The sequence below is a fragment of the Callospermophilus lateralis genome, chromosome 3 (assembly GCF_048772815.1).
Source record: "Callospermophilus lateralis isolate mCalLat2 chromosome 3, mCalLat2.hap1, whole genome shotgun sequence".
NCBI lineage: Eukaryota > Metazoa > Chordata > Mammalia > Rodentia > Sciuridae > Callospermophilus > Callospermophilus lateralis.
The window spans coordinates 90705789-90718249 of NC_135307.1; the positions used below are offsets into that span (position 1 = coordinate 90705789).

The window sequence follows — 12461 nt, forward strand, 5'->3', positions numbered from 1 at the left end:
TCTTGTTCACAAAACCAAGGACAATATTCACCTACAATCTCTAAGAATTGTAATAACTGAGCTTTCTTTATCTGTTTTCCTTTCTGATTAATTATACTGTCTAAAATAGTTACATTTCCTTTAGGTAGAAGTTGAATTTTTTATTTTAATTAATTTAACGTCTCTTTCCTTTAATATCTTAAGGTACTTTTGTGACCCAAATTGTCACCACTTCCTTTATCTTTTACTTTTTTCTTTATCTTTATAGCGCGCGCTCCCACTCAATCTAGCTAATCTAGAATGCCCCACGTTGGGCGCCAATTCTACCATGCGGCCAGCGCAATGGTTTCATTAATGAGGTTCTTGGCATAAAAGTTAGCTAGTGAGATCGAAATAAACACACAGACTCAGTTACCTTTTTCTATGACCAGGTCCGAGACGGCTCCCCTCTCTGGTTCCCTCCTCTAACCGCCCGGCAGGGCAGCAAGGATTACTCAGGGCTAGCAGGAGAGAGAGAGAGCGAGCACGCCAGGGAGTAGCCTTTTATTGGGGAGCAAGAAATTCAGGGGAGAATTCCATCCAATGAAGGTTGAACGGGGGGCCGCACTCCAAGGTCAGGGTCAGTGATTGGGCCTCTGGGGTCAGTGGTCAGTTACACCCCCACACGGACAGGTTCTCTCAACAGGAGAGGGCCGGGAAAGCTCCGACACAGCCAGAGCGCCTCAGTCCCTGTTCTTTTCTCCTTCAATTTAGCATTTAAATGAAGAGAGGAATTTAGGCCCTCTTCATGGGCCTACATTTAAAACAAGAAAAATAAAGAATAGACTTGAAAAGTTGGTTAATTTGATATGTATAACTGAATTGTTCTGTAAATAGGCTTGCTATTCCAATTTTATAGATGAGAAGACTAAAGCTTTTAAAAGTGATTTGTAGCCAGGTGTGCAGGTGCTCATCTCTAATCCCAACTGCTCTGAAGGATGAAGCAGGAAGTTCAAGGCCAGCATGGGAACTTTATAAGACCCCATCTCAAAATAAAAAAGAGCTGGGGATGTAGCTCAGTAGTAGAGTGCTTGCCTAGCATACATAGGCAAGGCCCTGAGTTCAATCCCCAATTCTGGGGGTGGGGGGGTACTAAAAATAAATAAATAAAAATACTAGTACCTGGTATTGAAAGTAAAACCTAAGTCTTAATTTCTAAACCTGCATTTTTTCCATAATTTTATCATAATTCATAATTTCCATTATTTTATCATAATTCATGATTATTTTTTCAGGTGGAGAATTATAAATAGTGGAAAACAGAGGGATCAGTTTTGCTCATTTTTAATATTACTATGAATGATTTAGAAAAAGTTGACAGTGTACTTTTTGGGGTGGGGATGGTTACCAGGGATTTAACCTAGGGGTCATTCAACCCACTGAGCCACATTCCCAGCAGTTTTTTAAAATATTTTATTTAGAGACAGGGTCTCGCTGAGTTGCTTAGGGCCTCACTAAGTTGCTGGAGACGGCTTTGAACTCACAGTCCTCCTGCCACAGCCTCGAAAGCTGCTGGAATTATAGGCGTGCACGACCGTCCTTGCACAAATAACACTCCTGAAAGAAATAAACCACAGGAAAATCATAACTGTATTGGGAAAAATTGAAGCTTTAATGGAAGCATTTAGGAGAAAATGATTCAAAATGTACTAACAGTATAATTAGCCATCAAAAAGGAATTGGGTGGCTGGGCTTGTAGCTCAGTGGTAGAGCACTTGCCTGGCACATGTGAGGCATTGAGTTTGATCCTCAGCACCATATAAAAATAAATACAAATAAAAACAAAGGTATTATGTCCATTGAAAAAGAAAAAAGAAGGAATTGGGAGTCAACCAAAAACACCTATTGGAGCTAATAAACAAATTCAGTAAATTTGCAGGATATAAAACCAAGACACAAAAATCACTTGTGTTTCTGTTCACAAGCAATGAATTATCGAAGAGGAAATTAAGAAAACACTTTCATGGGCTGGGAGGTTGTAGCTCAGTAATGGAGCTCTTGCCTAGCATGTGTGAGGCACTGGGTTTGATTCTCAGCATCATTTATAAATAAATAAAATACAGATCCATTAATACCTAAAAACATAATTTAAAAAATAATTTATTCATAATAACAAAGAATGAAATAATTGGGAATATATGTAACCACAGAGGCAAAAAAAAAAAAAAAAAAACAACTTTTACACTGAAAATTATATAACCCCAATGAAGGAAATTAAAGAATACATGGATTATCCATGTTCATGGGTTGGAATAGTTAATATTGTTAACTATTTGTTAAAATGTTCAGATCCCAGTAGAAGAACAGCAACCAGCGAAATTTGAGTATTCATCCTTCTGGATCTGAGCTCTTATCTCTCCCAGAACATTGAGTTTCAGACTTTTTACAACTGCCTTCCTGAGTTAAAGTTTTAACCTGCACAACTAGGTTAAAATTGACTGACTGTCCCTGATTCTTCAAATGGCACATCTGCAGTTTTCAATGACTAATTCATTTTCATTGTAAACTATAAAACCCAGACTCCTTCTGTAACCTGGGGGCTGTTTCCATACCCAGAAAATGAGCTCACCCATGCCTGATTGACAACTGTGAAATAAAGGAAAGCTTGCTGATGTGTTTGAGGTCTGCTTCTATTCTGGTTATTTGTATTTTCATTATGGTGCCAAATCGTGTTGGTTATTTTTGCTTACATGTATAAGATGACAAAATACACTTCTCTCATGTATACCTAAAAATAAAGAATTGGAAGAGGAGAAAAGTTTGTTTCTAAAGAATGCTTGTTTTCATCTTTACTTCAAAAGCCTTTTATGTCAAGTGATAGAGCAGTTAATAAATTGATTCTAAAAATATAAAATTTTTTAAAATGTTCATACTGCTCAATAAAATATATAGATTCAGTGCAATCCTTATCAAAATCCAAATGACATTCTTTACAGAAATAGAAAAAAAATTCTAAAATTCATATGGAAATACAAAAAAACTGAGTAAAGAAATTTTGAAAAAGAACAAAGGTAGAGGATTTACACTTCCTGATTTGAAAACTTAACTACAAAGCTAAATAGTACAAAAGTAGTCAAGCTCCACTAATCTGCTTGCTGTACTCTACTATAGATATGTGTTCTTAGCTACCATGTGCACATGTGCGCACACACAAAGTAGTAACCCCCTGAAGTGATTATTTCATAGTATATGTATATATCAAATTATCAAATTGTGAACCTTAAATACATATGAACTTTGTCAAATATACCTTAATTTTTAAAAAAAAGTAATAGAAATAAGGTAATACATTAGGAAATTCTGTGAGATTCCCTATGTGTTACTTATGCCAAAAAAAAAGCTAAATTTTAGAGACTGCCATGCTAAGTATTGGAAATAGTAAGGAAGACAGTCTATCCTTTTTACATAACAATAAAAGTAGTTAACATTTATTGAACACTTACTATGTGCTGGTCAGTTTTATAAACACTTGGTTTATATCAGAAGTAATCCCTTGAACAATTCTAAGGCACAATTTCTTCATCTATGAAAATTGAGAAATCACTGTGCCTTTCTTGAAAGATGGTTGTAAAGATGAAATGAGGTAAGACTTATAAAGCACTTAGCACAGGATCTGGCACAGATTTAAGCACTTAGTATTCATTACATTACAACGGAAGCATTTACTTTATAATCAGGAAGAAGACAAGGATGTCCACTCTCACCACTTCTATTCAATACAGTGCTTGAAACTAGCTGAAGCAATCAAACAGGAGAAGGAAATGAAGAGGACACAAATAAGAAAAGACTAAGTCAAATTATCTGTGTGCTGATGAAATGATCCTGTATCTAGAAGACCCAACAAATTCCACTGGAAGACTTTTACAGCTGATAAATGAATTGAACAAAATAGCAGGATTCAAGGACAACATTCATACATCAGTAGCTTTCCTAAACTCCAACAGTGATTCTGCTGAGAAAGAAGGAAGACGATGAAAGAAATTGAAGACGACTTCATGTAACTGAAAAGCTCGGACCCTGTCTCCAATGCCAATCAATGCCAAAATTAATAATGAGGACATGGTTTTGAGAAAAAGGAAAAAGAAGTTTTATTGCCTTGCTAGCAAAAGAAAAACACAGGGGACCAGGGTCCCAAAGGCTGTGACTCCAGATCAGGAGGGACAGGGGGGTTTTAAAGCAGTTTCTCAAGGGTTACATTCTAGTAGTGGGTCCCAGGGCACCATGATGACTGTTCGGATATACTTTGAGAGATATTCACTTCCCAGATCCTCAGCAGGCATCTCCTTCCTGTAGTGGGTATGTTCAAGGGCAGTTAACTAGGGGAAGAAAAGATAACACTGTCTCCCTAATCTTGTTAGGGAGGGGCAGAGGTGAGAAGAGAGAAAATAAATAGATGAACAAATAAATAAACCTTAGAGCAATAAGGGCTACATTTGGAAGGTGAAGGGACCATTTGTTACATTTCTCTGCTGTCAATTTCTACCTTCTATTTTTATGGAAAAGTGGGCAACAACATCTCCAAGCTACTTCATGCTGAGAGAGGGCAAAGTTGGGGGAAAGTGACCCAATGTCTTTGTTTTCTGTCAGGTGGGGTATGGACAATTAAGGGTATTCAGCATAACAGCAGTCCAGAGGTCCATGGTGGTAGTTGGCAGGTGACTGGACAAGGTATACATAGGACAAGGTTTATGCTAGGACAACAATAAACAAGACAGCAAAGCATTACATTTTTGGCAAACAATTAATATGAAAACAATTAGTATTTCAGCCAGTCTCTCAAATGCAGGACAACCTTGTGTCTCTAGAGTTCTTTGTGATAGTTAAATATTAGGCACTTTCATAAGTACCCTTCCTTAAAGCCTCCAGCTTTACTTTTGGTAGGGTTGATACAAGTGTACATTAAAGAAACAACAACATTATTTTTCCTTTAAATGTCCATGTAGCACTGTGCTCAGGTATATTCTTCTGCCAGGTGTTCAAGACAAAGTTGGTCGAAACTGACCTTGTTCCTATCTAAAGAGTCAGCTGAGATTCATCAGAGATCACTCTTGGGGACATGTGTGAAGCCTCCTGGGTCCTTTAGGTTTCCTCTATCAGTGGTGCCATGTGCCAGGATGGGTCAGGTCAGGGTCTTGACGACCACATATGTAGTTTCTCTTGGATGCTTCAGGCATTTTATTTTCCACTGACCCTCCTCTTTGCAGAATATGCACCACTGGTTGGCTTTCTGTTGTCTATGGCCCTCTCGATCTCCCTCTTTGGCAGATCAGGTGACTCACTGGAGTTTCAGAGCCCTTAGAGGGGTCCCATCATTTTCTCAGTGTGGGCTGACTTTGGAGGGCAAGGGCCAAATATTGGCTGCTTTTTCCTTTGCCCTTTTATTTCCTTGACTTTGGTCTCCAAATTTTTGGTTTTAAATACCCAGCAAGCCAGTTTCACCAATCTTAGAGAGGGAGTAACAGGTTATAGCTTTAATATCTGTAATTTTACAGTTACCTCTTTCATTTAATTGGGTTAGTGTTAGTACTACAAGTTAGCATTTTATACTATTTGTCCTGTAGGTGATGGCTTATTCTCCCAAGTTAACCCGAGTTGTTTTTTTTAATTTTTCTTTTAAAAGCAGTACCTCTGCAAAACACAAACAGGCAACATTTAACGAAGTTTACAAGGAAAATACAAAATGAAATTAACAGAGAAAAAACATTCGGTTTGTGTAATAGCTATTAACCAAGAAAAATGACTTTTAAATTTTTGAAACTTTACTTAGTTATATTTTATATCCCCTGTTTGAGATCACAGTAATTTTTACAACAAATAACACAACTTTACATGAGCTGAAGTCTAGCCTCTTTTGGAGCCATTCTAACATAGACCAAGCTGGGAGGCAGAGCCTTATCTCAGGTAATGTTATTCACAAATAACATAATACATCATTACATCTGAAACATGACTCAAAGAAAAGCTTAGAGAGCTTTTAACCCTTTTTTGTGGAAAAGTGGTAAAAATGTTTTCATGTTTTACAATATTCACCTTTAACCAGATCAGGCACTCATTATCTTTTTTAAAAAATACATTTACCTAGTGTAAAAGTAACATAAAATTTTATACACATTTTGGGCTGGGGTTGTGGCTCAGTGGTAGAGAACTTGCCTAGGACATGCGAGGCCCTGAGTTCGATCCTCAGCACCACATGAAAATAAATGAATAAAATAAAGGTATTGTGGCGCTGGGATTGTGGCTCAGCGGTAGAGCGCTCATCTAGCACTGGTGGGACCCGAGTTTGATCCTCAGCACCACATAAAAATAAAGGCATTATGTTGTGTCCATCTACACCTAAAAAATAAATATTTAAATTAAAAAAGGGTATTGTGTCCAACTACAACTAAAAAATAAATATTTAAAAATTTTTTACATACATCTTATGATAACATCCTTTTATAGAACATTAAATGACATAAAGAAATCTCCAATTAAATTTTTTATTTAAGTTTAAAATTACCATTTCAGACAACTTTAGTTTGGAGAACATAGCTTGGTAAAGTGCTTTTCCAAGCTTTATATTTTAAAACTTGAATATTAGAAGAACATGAGTATACTTAATATACAAAGAACTAATAGTTAGCATCACCATTACACAGATGTCCTTATATTAACTAGGTTTAAAAGTCAGAATTCATAGATTATTACAGGTTTGCAGAGTTTAGCAGTACTAGCAAAGATCAAAGAATAGCCTTAAATCTCTTAAAATTTAGGGAACAGTGTTAATGATCAGAACTAGACTTAGTTAAAGCAGACAGATTTAATATCAGTTTCTCAAATGGCAGTGTTGCCCTTTTATGCCAGATGCAATATATAAAAGATAACACTTAATGGTTAAACTTACGTGAACTTTCATTTTATAAACTTATATAGAACATTTAGTAAGGCTCAAACAAACATTTAGTTTTAGATATATACATATTTCTAGTCACATATTTTTAGGTTATTCATGAAAAAAATCAAGCCTGGCCAAACTTGTAAGTTATCTGTTTCTCAAACAAAGAAAAGTCCTAAAGTAATGGACATCACACTTTTTTTTTTAAATATTTATTTTGTTTCTTACTTTTAGATGGACACAATATCTTTATTTTACATGTATGTGGTTCTGAGTATTGAATCCAGTGCCTCATGCATGCTAGTCGAGCACTCTACCACTGAGCCACAACCCTAGCCCCTGGACATTACACTTTAATATTTTGTAGCTCAAGCCTTGCACAATTTTTTTTTTTTTTTAAACTGGTGGGATAGGCAGAGTAGGATATCTGGAAAACTGACTCAATTCACATTTTTAACAGTCCAGAAGAGAATGAATCCCCAGAATCCCCAGTAAGACATCTCTTCTTAAGCAGTTATCTCCTCCTCCTCAGGGGCAAGTTATTTCCTCCTCAAAATCTTGGTTAAGAAAACATTGATCACTTTTTTCAGGGTCTCTCTGGCCTAAAAGGCCTTATTCACTTCTAGGAGATCTCCAGCAGAGCAGGTTCTGTTTTCTTTTCCTGGTAGACACTTGAAAATGAAGTTGTTATTTTTTGGGTATTTATTTATCTCTCTATCTGTCTATTTATCTACCTATCTATCTATCTATTTATTTATTTTTCCTTTATCCCAGAACTGGTGTCCCTGACCATAGTGGGTTGAATTGCAGTTGCCTGGGGCCAGGCTGAAAAATGGTACTGAGACTGTCAGCACTGGGTTGAAAGAGGAGAGAGAAAAAAAAAAAAAAAAAAAAAAATATATATATATATATATATTTTTTTGTTGTTGTTGTTTCAATCTTCCTTTGGTGTCTGCTATGCTCACACATTAGAGGCAGCACCTTTTGCATCTAACTTAGTTTTTGATTGTTAAGTCTCCTTATTATATAATGGCATACATGCCTGTACAAACAGAATACTTATTTTATCTGTGACAGATCAACTCACAACTGCAAGATTGTACAATAATTCAGGAAACCATTCAAAGACCAGATTGTTATAGTAAAACATCATCTTTTCTTTAGACACGTTTACATCTATAGGTGGCCCATTCAGCCAAGATCTTTCCCAAGAAACAATCTATAGGATCAACACACTGTTGCCTATGTCTTAAAGGACCAGAAACAGATATAAACAAAAAAAAAAAATAACAAACAGGATCCTCAAACCATGGCCAACAGATAGGGGAAAAAAATCTCCCAAAGTTCCTGCTTAACCGTGACTCCTATACCAGTGGCACCACAGATGTCCCCCACATATTTTCCCCAGTTAACAATGTTTTTTGTATAAATCTGGTTGAGGGGCTGAGGCTGCAGCTCAATTACACAGCACTTGCCTAGCATGTGTGAGACCCTGGGTTTGACCCTCAGCACCACATAAAAATAAATAAATAAATAAAGGTATTGAGTGCATCTACAAGTAAAAAAAAAAAATTTTTTTTTTTTTTTTTAAAAATCTGGTTTTACACTCAACTCAAAGTGGATCAAGGACCTAGGAATTGAACCAAAGACTCTGCAACTAATAGAGAAAAAGTAGGCCCAAATCTCCATCATATCAGATTAGGCCCCTACTTCCTTAATAAGACTCCTATAGTGCAAGAATTAAAACCAAGAATCAATAAATGGGATGGAATCAAACTGAAAAGTTTCTTCTCAGCAAAGGAAACAATCTGAGGTGAACAGAGAGCCCACATCCTGGGAGCAAATTTTTAATCCTCACACATCAGAGCACTAATCTCTAGAGTATATAAAGAACTCAAACAACTAAACACCGAAAAAACAAATAACCCAATCAACAAATGGGACAAGGAACTGAACAGACACTTCTCAGAAGAGGATATACAATCAATCAACAAATATATGAAAAAATGCTCATCATCTCTAGCAATCAGAGAAATGCAAATCAAAACTACTCTAAGATACCATCTCAATATAGTCAGAATGGCAGCTATTATGAAGGAAAACAACAATAAGTGTTGCAGAGGATGTGGGGAAAAGGTACACTTATATATTACTGGCGGGACTGCAAATTGGTACAGCCAATATGGAAAGCAGTGTGGAGATTCCTTGGAAATCTGGGAATGGAACCACCATTTGACCCAGCTATCCCTCTCCTGGGACTATACCCAAAAGACTTATAAAAAAGCATAATACAGGGACACAACCACATCAATGTTTATAGCAGCACAATTCACAATAGCTAAACTGTGGAGCCAACCTAGATGTCCTTCAGTGGATAAATGGATAAAAGAAATGTGGCATATATACACAATGGAATTTTACTCAGCATTAAAAGAGAATAAAAATCATGGCATTTGCAGGTAAATGGATGGCATTGGAGAAGAAATGCTGAGTGAAGTTAGCCAATCCCCAAAAAACAAATGCCGAATGTTTTCTCTGATATAAGGAGGCTGACTCACAGTGGAGTAGGGAGGGGGAGCATGGGAGGATTAGATGAATTCTAGATTGGGAAGAGGGCTGGGAGGGAAAGGGAGGGGGCAGGAGATTAGCAAGGACTGTGGAATGTGATGGACATCATTATCCAAAGTACATGTATGGGTGTCAACATACTTTATATATAAACAGAGATATGAAAAATTGTGGTATATAAGTGTAATAAGAATTGTAATGCAAAAAAAAGTACATGATACAGGCATGAATTAGTATGAATATACTCTATATTCAAAGATATGAAAAATTATACTCTATATGTGTAATAAGAATTGTGATGCATTCTGCTGTCATGTATTTAAAAAATGAAATCAATAAAACTAAAAAAGAAAAAAATAATTAATTTTTGTAATTTACATTTACATAAAAAAAGAACGAATTATGTGGCTCTTTGTAGTAGACTTGGGTGTAGGCAAGGTGTTTTGAGCATTGGAAAAGATTTTTCCCTAAGAGGGTCTCACTATGTTTCCCTGGTTATCTTTGAACTCCTGGGCTAAAATGGTCCTCCTCCTTTAGCCTTCGGAGTAGAGTGGCTGCAACTACAGGCATATTGAAATTTGGATTGCAGTCTGTCTGGCCATAGATGAAAATTAGGCAAGGGATGAACTATGTTTGTGAAGGTCTATTTGTCTATCTAGCCAAATCACCCATTATCCACATCTGTCTCTCATCTGCAAGTAAATTTGAAAGAAAAAAATTATTTGGTATCTTTCTTGCCTATTATAAGTAGAATATCTTGGATGTTATAAGTGAATAAAAGGTCTTAAAATAATAATTTAAAAATACCCTCAATGAATCCAGATAATGAGCATCCTTTTATAAATGATGGATTAAATTATACTTTTTACTTTTAGAGTTTTTGTACTATCACCTGCCTGGAATATATTTAGGAAAAGAAGAAAAGTATTCCTATAGTTTTGTCAATTCAACAAAAGAGTATGTGTGGCAAAGTGAAAATAATTTGTTTTTCCATTAGGTAATAGTAAGAACTAAAATTAATTTTTCAACAGCTGGGAAGTTTTGGCAGACTCATTTAGAAGATAAGCAAATTACTTTTGGGATATGAGGAAACTAAAAGTAATAGGAGGAATAACTAGAAGAGAAGCTTTTTTTTTTTTTTTAGAGGTGATGGGATGGTGGAGGTATCAAAGGAAGTAAAGGCTCTGAGAATGGTTAAAGCTAAAGGAATTAAGGAGCTAAACAGTCCTATTTGTATGCAGATATGATTAATGAAAAGCATAAAAGGAAAAAGAGTTGAAGAAATTGGAACAAATATTAAAAATCAGAAAGCAAATAGGATAAGTCTTTATAACCAGACTCAAGCAAACATAAGCTTAAAGCCAAAATATAAGTCATGAATTTCCACTTCTTAGATTTTTGCAAGGAGATTTGGTAGGTGAAAACACATTTAGTTTCCTTAAGTTAATATTGAATGTTTGAGGAATTTTTTTAACTTGTTTTGACATGATAAGAATTTGAGGGGTGGGGATTTTAGGTGAAGAAATGGGTCATCAGGTGGCTGTAACATTGTGTCAAAAAGATGAGCAAATAATGCAACAATAGACACCTAGGTTCTGTAAGTGAGCAAAACAAAAAAATTGCTGAAGAGGGAAAGAACTTCTGGGTTTAAGGGCCACAGCCACTGGAGTCTGTTTTAATCATTAAGCACACTCTTAGCATCTCTTTGGAAGTGAGTTGATAAGCAGAATGAAACTGGCATTAATAGGAAGTGGGAGAAATCTGAGAACTGGTACCTGCTATTAATATTAAACACTGAATATAAGATTTAAAAATCTTGTAGGAAAGATTGATGGGAATAGTAGAGAAGATGAGATGCCAAGGGAACAATTTGCCATAAATGAGATGTGAAGAAGTTAAGTGAAAAAAATAACTGTATATGGCAAAGGAATGTGGTGGGAAATAAATTTATTATGCGTAGATTAAGAAAAGGCTTTCATTAAGACAAGCTGTGATTTTCTCTTTAATATCATGCAAAATACATTGTTCCAGGGCAGTTTTTAGAAATGTGAGAACTTAAATGTATTGAGATCAGCATCTCCATTCTTTTTTATTTTATTTGTTTATTTGTATCTGGTGCTGAGGATCGAACCCAGTGCCTCATGCATGCTAGGCAAGCGCTCTGCCATTGAGCTACAGCCCCAGCCCAACATCTTCATTCTTAATAAAGAATTTGGAAGAGAAAATTGAAATGATAAGAATAAAGCAGTATTCCCCATATAATCCTCTACTTTTTTTGTAGTCTATAGATTGACTTTATCCTCCTTTTAAAAATTTTATTTAAGTATATAAGTACAGAAAGGAGATAATCCAAGGAAGCCGATGCCATTCATGACTTCTATTTTAATAATTTTTTATTTGTTCTTTTTAATTATGCATGACAGTAGAATGTATTTTGATATACATACATGGAGTATAAGGTTCCATTTTTGTGGTTGCACATGATGTGGAGTTACACTGGTAATGTATTCATATCAACATAGAAAGTTATGTCCAGTTCATTCTATGTCATCCCAATTCTCCTCTCCTCTCTCTTCCCCCATCTTCCCTTGTTCAATCTGGTGCATTCAAGAATAGCATCCCTCTAGCAATTTCAGAAACAGGTTTAAAATAGAGATTACCGAGAAGCTGACATAGTATCATAAAAATGTGTTAAAAAACAAGTAATATACACTTTTTGAAAATAAGACTACATGTTATGTTCTTTGGAGGTTATATTCTTTGGAGGGGCAACAAATACAAAAGGAAATTGAATCATGAGAACAAAGAGATCAGTAAAGAATGTAAACATTTACCCTCCTACAAAGGCGTGTCTTTGGTTCCCAGTCTTTGTAGGAAAAGAAATGTGGATTTGGAGAAATGTGGATTTGGATAAGTGTGGGGCCAGCTTGCTCCTCCAGGACTCCAATCAATCATTCCACATAGAGGAAAAAAAAAAAGAATGTAAACATAGGCTAACTGA

General features: G+C 35.8%; 2 protein-coding genes and 1 non-coding gene across 6 annotated transcripts in view; 2 read left to right on the top strand and 1 right to left on the bottom strand.

Moving 5' to 3' along the window:
* Golm2 (golgi membrane protein 2) overlaps window positions 1-12461 on the top strand; it is a 104678-nt gene that overhangs the window by 15126 nt on the left and 77091 nt on the right. The window lies entirely within an intron of this gene.
* The window catches only part of LOC143395407 (endogenous retrovirus group K member 113 Env polyprotein-like), a 114188-nt gene that overhangs the window by 5395 nt on the left and 96332 nt on the right, over window positions 1-12461 (bottom strand). The gene's annotated exons all lie outside the window — the stretch shown is intronic.
* Window positions 12294-12424, top strand: LOC143396154 (small nucleolar RNA SNORA38). Its single transcript, XR_013091029.1, has one exon. It is a non-coding gene; the product is annotated as a small nucleolar RNA SNORA38 (small nucleolar RNA).